Source organism: Mesocricetus auratus, unplaced genomic scaffold (genome assembly GCF_017639785.1).
Source record: "Mesocricetus auratus isolate SY011 unplaced genomic scaffold, BCM_Maur_2.0 Super-Scaffold_100043, whole genome shotgun sequence".
NCBI classification, from domain to species: Eukaryota; Metazoa; Chordata; class Mammalia; order Rodentia; family Cricetidae; genus Mesocricetus; species Mesocricetus auratus.
Genome location: NW_024429220.1, coordinates 24963 through 30962, shown reverse-complemented (window position 1 = coordinate 30962; position 6000 = coordinate 24963).

Sequence of the window (6000 nt, the reverse complement as noted above, 5' to 3'; positions counted from 1 at the left end):
AAACAACCAGTGACAGTTTATGCTGGAGAGGATGTGGCAAAAGGGGAACACTCCTGCACTGCTAGTGGGAGTGCCAACTCGTGGAGCCACTTTGGAAATCAGTATGGAGATTCCTCAGGAAAATGGGAATCAGGCCACCACAAGACCCAACAATTTCACACTTAAGCATATACCCAAAAGATGCACCTTCATACAAAAGGACCTCTGTTCCACTATGTTCATAGTAGCATCATTTGTAATAGCCAGAACCTGGAAGCAACCTCGATGCCCCTAAACTGAAGAGTGGATAGAGAAAATGTGGTACATTTATACAATGGATTACTATTCAGCAGAAAAAATAATGGAACCTTGAAATTTGCAGGCAAATGGATGGCACTAGAAGAAACTATGCTGAGTGGGGTAACTCAGTCACAAAAAGACAAACATGGTATGTACTCTCTCATATATGGATTTTAGACATGAATCAGGGGAATGCCAGTCTACAAAAATCCCACTGCCAGAGAGGCAGGGAAACAGGAAGTACCCTAACAGAGACATACATGGTACCCCAGAGTAGATGGAATGAAGCAAGATCTCCTGAGCAGATTGTTGGGAGCACAAGGTGGGGGAGGGGAAATGGAGCCAGGAAAAAGAGAGGGAGAGAAGAGGAAGGAGAGGAGGACATGGGGGAGCAGGAAGTTTGAATTGGGAGAAGAATAAAGGAGAGCAGGAAAGGACATACCATAATAGAGGGAGCCATTCTAGGTTTGAGGGGAGATCTGGCACTAGTGAATAGCAGTAGACAAGATACTACATTAAATGCCCCTCCCTAATAATGATTTTGACAACTGTCTTCCATACCATCCTAGAACCTCCATCCAGTGACAGAAGGAAGCAGAGGCAGACACCCACAGCTTAACACTGAACTGAACTCCTGGAACCCAGTGGGAGGGGTGATGATCATAGGGGTCAAGATTGGGCTGGTGAAACCCCAGAGAAACAGCTGACCTGAACAAGCAGGAGATCTTGGACTCTAGACTGATGGTTGAGAGGCCAGCATGGGACTGATCCAGACCCCCTGAATGTGGGTGTCAATGAGGAGACTCAGGCAATCTATAGAGTTTTGGGGTAGTAGATCAGTATTTATCCCTGGCACACAAATGGACTTTGGGGACCCATCCCACAGTGAGGGATGCTCTCTCAGCCTGGACACTTTGGGGAGGGCCTGAGTGCTCCCAGAGATGAAATGACAGACTCTAGAGATCACTCGTGGAGGTCTCCCCCTCTGTAGGGAATGGAATGGGGGTTAGGTGGGGGCTGGAGGGACTGTGGGGGGGGAGTGTGTGTGGAGGGGAGGGAGAGGGAGCTTGTTCCTAATTTAAATATATAATAAAAAGTGTAATAAAAATGAAATTGCAAAAAAAGAACCCTGGTATGTCTTCTCCACAGCAGCTTGCAGAGCATCTTCTAGCGCTGTGGAAGAAAGTCAGTAGTGCTGGTTGGTTTGTCACCTCCACATAAGCTGGCATCCTCATAGAAGATGGTGGTCAACTGAGGAATTCCCTTCATCATATTGACAGGTAGACACGTCCGTGGGTCATTTTCCTGACTAATGATTGATGTGGGAGGGTCCAGTCTATTGTGGGTAGTTTCACTCCTGGGCAAGTGGTCCTGGATGGGAAACGGAAGATAGTAGAGCAAGCCAGTGAGTTGTGTCCCTGCATGGCTTCTGCTTCAGTGCCTGTGTCCAGGTTCCTGTGTTTGCTTTACTTAATGGTCTGTGACTCCTAAGAGACGTGAGACAAATAAGCCTGTTCTTCTGCAATTTGCTTTTGCTCACGGTCTTTATCACAGCGAGAAAGGGAAACTGGGACAAGAGTTTCTTGGTCTAACTAAAATGTTAAAAATGTAATCATCTCTGTGTATTTTCCAAGATAAATGGAGGTCCTGTTTCAGGCCAGCTAACAGCATTGATTTCAAGATATCTGTTAGTATTTCAGACCTTGAATTCACTATGAGTTTGCAGAAGAGGTCATTAAAACAGAAACTTAAGAGAACTTCCAACAAGGTAAAATCGTACTGTGAAGTTTAGAGAAGCAGTCTCTTTTAACAGCAACTATAGTTACCCACATCACTCTGCCCTTCTTATCAATTGAAATCTCTTACATATTCCATGAGCTAATGTTTTTCACTAGTTTCCTCATGTCTTTGTTTATGAAAACCTACATTCTCTCTCTCTCTCTCTCTCTCTCTCTCTCTCTCTCTCTCTCACACACACACACACACACACACACACTAAGTTCCAAGACTGTTTACTAACTAACTTGAATTTCATTTAATACAAATAGTGTGAACAGAAATATATGACTGTGAGGAGCAGATTAAGTCCTGAGTAAGTGAATAACGTCATGCCAAGGATCTGAATGCCTCTGTCCCATATGAATGGCAAAGCCTTCCCTAAGTCTGGCTCAGAGCAATGGCAAAGACTTTGCCTACTGTAAGTATGGATGTTATGAACAACTGTTCTTTAATCCCAGCACTCGGGAGGCAGAGCCAGGTGGATCTCTGTTAGTTGGAGGCCAGCTTGGTTTATAGAGTTCCAAGACAACCATGGGCACATACCTGGCCCTAAAACACAAACAAACAAAACAAAGGAGAATTCTGTGTGATTTTTAAGGTGCCAAAACCTTAAGTTTAGTGAGGAGAACCAAAGAGGCAAAAGGGATGACAAAGAATAAGCCAGATAATGGCCCGAGGAGCAAAGTGAGATCTTGATGCTGGTGTAGGTCCCTGTCTCTCAACCCTGCAGCTCTGATCATGGAGACTGCTGCACCTGTGTGACTTGATTATTAAATAATATACTTCATTTCATATATTTAACGAGTTTAAAAATAAGACAGGAAAGGTAGTGCATGCCTGTAATGCTGGCACCTGAGAGGCAGAGGCAAGAGAATCTGGTGAAAGCCAGCTTGGACTACATAAGACTCTCTTTAGAAAACAAACAAACCAAAGAAACTTTACCAAATAGGAGCTGTGTGAGTAGCTCAGTGCTAGAGCACTTGCCAAGGATGCACTAAGTTGTGGGTTTGGTCTCCTGCACTGGAAAATGAAATCACTCATGAAGGGGGATGGCTGCAGATACATCCTTCCCATAAGCTCATACTGTTGGATGGCATCGTTCATTGAAATATTTTAACTAAAACATGAGTACTGGAACTTTATCCATCACAATTCTGTCTTTATTTCCATTTTAGCACATACAGATACTTGGTAATATCTCACACCTGATTTCAGTGCTCCCAGAATCCTCTGTTTCTTTTTGCCTTCATATGTGGTCTATGCCAAAGCACAGTCCTACTGAGGCAACAGTGGCCTCATGATCATACAAACCATTACTTAAAACAGCCAGCACGCCACCAAGACACCATCACTTCTTTATTTGGCTGGAACAGAAGGACATGCTCATCCTTGTGCCTGCATGGGGCCAGTGCTGCTGTCTGCTCCCTGGGTGATTTACCCACACAGACTAAATAGTTCAGTCCTCACACTGAAGAATCAGATTTGCTGAGGTCAATCGACGAAACAGTAACACAGTATGATCATTAAGAACAAAGTGTTTCGGTCCCTCTGGCATCATCAGGTAAACAGGCCAGCTTCCCGGCCTGTGTTCCAGAGCCTGCAGATCGCCTGGGAACTGCACAGAGCTCCCAATCCCGGCAGGAGCATCAGGTAAACAGGCCAGCTTCCCGGCCTGTGTTCCAGAGCCTGCAGATCGCCTGGGAACTGCACAGAGCTCCCAATCCCGGCGGGAGCCAAGCACACCAGACTCCAGATCTTCTCTCCCACCAAAGAGACCAGGAAACTACAGGAGCCAGGGAGACCAGGGGAGTAGCAGTTCCGGATCAGGTACAACAGGACCCAGCATAGGGTCCAGGGGACCAGGTAGGAGGCTAAGCGCCCCAGATTCCTGTTCTTCTTCTCTACCCACGGACCAGCATTTGGACAAGGCATAGAAGAACCACCAGATTACTGGACTTACTAGCACCCACCAAAAGGGAACTCTGGTCCCCAGACCAGGAAGGGGCTCTTTCTGCACCCACTAGAAGAAGAGATGGGAAAGAGACAATACAAAAACACAGTCAGCATCAGAAAAACAAATATGACACTGCCAGATTCTAGAGACTCCACACCAGCAAGACCCCAATATTCCAACGCGAAGGAAGCAGAAGAGAACGACCTTAAAAGCACTTTCATGAAAATGATAGAGGCCCTAAAAGAGGATATTGGAAAATCCCTCAAAGAAATGGAAGAAAAAACAAACCAAAAAATGCAAGAAATGGAAGAAAAAACAAACCAAAAAATGCAAGAATTGGAAGAAAAAACAAACCAAAAAAGGCACGAAATGGAAGAAGAAATGAAGCAAAAAATGCCAGAAATGGAAGAAAAAGCAAAGCAAAAAATGCAAGAATTAGAAGAAGAAACATACCAAATAAGGCAGGAAATGGAAGAAGAAACAAAGCACAAAATCCAAGAAATGGAACAAAAAGCAAACCAAAAAATGCAAGAAATGGAAAAAAGAACAAACCAAAAAATTCATAAAAGGCAACAAACGGACGAACAGATAAACAGAAAATTGCAAGAAGCAATGCAAACACTGCAAGGGTTGAAAACTGAAATAGAGTCACTAAAAAAAACACAATCTGAAGAAAGGCAGAAAATAGAAAAGCTGGACAAACAGTCAGGCACTACCAATACAAGCATTACCAACAGAATAGAAGAGATGGAAGAGAGAATCTCAAGTGTTGAAGATACATTAGGAGAAATGGATTTATCAACCAAAGAAAACCTTAAATCCAACAAATCCTTAACACAAAACATCCAGGAATTATGGGACACCATGAAAAGACCAAACCTAAGAATAATAGGTATAGAAGAAGGAGAAGAAATCCACCTCAAAGGGGCAGAAGGCATATTCAACAAAATCATAGAAGAAAACTTTCCCAACCTTAAGAAAGACATGCCAATGAAGGTACAAGAAGCCTACAGAACACCAAATAGAGTGGACCACAAAAAAATCCCTCGCCACATAATAATCAAGACCCCAAACATACAGAATAAAGAAAGAATGTTAAGAGCAGCTAAGGAAAAAGGTCAAGTAACATATAAAGGCAGACCTATCAGAATTACACCTGATTTCTCCATGGAAACGCTGAAAGCCAGAAGGTCCTGGATAGATATTCTACCTACACTAAGAGACCATGGATGCCAGCCCAGACTACTATACCCGGCAAAGCTCTCAATCACTATAGACGGAGAAAACAAGATATTCCATGACAAAACTAGATTCAACCAATATGTGTCCACTAACCCAGCCCTACAGAAAATTTTGGAAGGAAAACTCCAACCCAAGGAAGCTAACTACAACCAGAAAAACATAAGCATTAGAGAATCCCTCTCTACCAACAGCCAAAAGAACAAAGGGGTGAAATTCCACCCATAATTCCACCAACAACAACCATCGCAAATTGAAGAAGGATGAGCAGTCAATGGTCATTAATATCCCTCAATATTAACGGCCTTAACTCACCCATAAAAAGACACAGACTAGCAGAATGGATTCGAAGACAGAACCCTTCCTTCTGCTGCATACAAGAAACACACCTCACCCTCAAAGACAGACATTACTTGAGAGTTAAAGGTTGGGAAAAAATTTTTCAATCAAATGGACCCAAGAAACAAGCAGGGGTAGCAATCCTAATATCTAACAAACTAGACTTTAAAATAAAATCAATCAAAAGAGATGAAGGAGGTCATTACATACTCATCACAGGTGAAACCCACCAAGATGAAGTGTCTATCCTGAACATCTATGCCCCCAATACAAAGGCATCCACATTCGTTACAGAAACATTATTAGAACTTAAATCTCATCTAAAGCCCCACACAGTTATAGTGGGAGATTTCAACACACCACTCTCACCACTAGACAAGAATACCAGACAGAAACTCAACAAAGAAGCA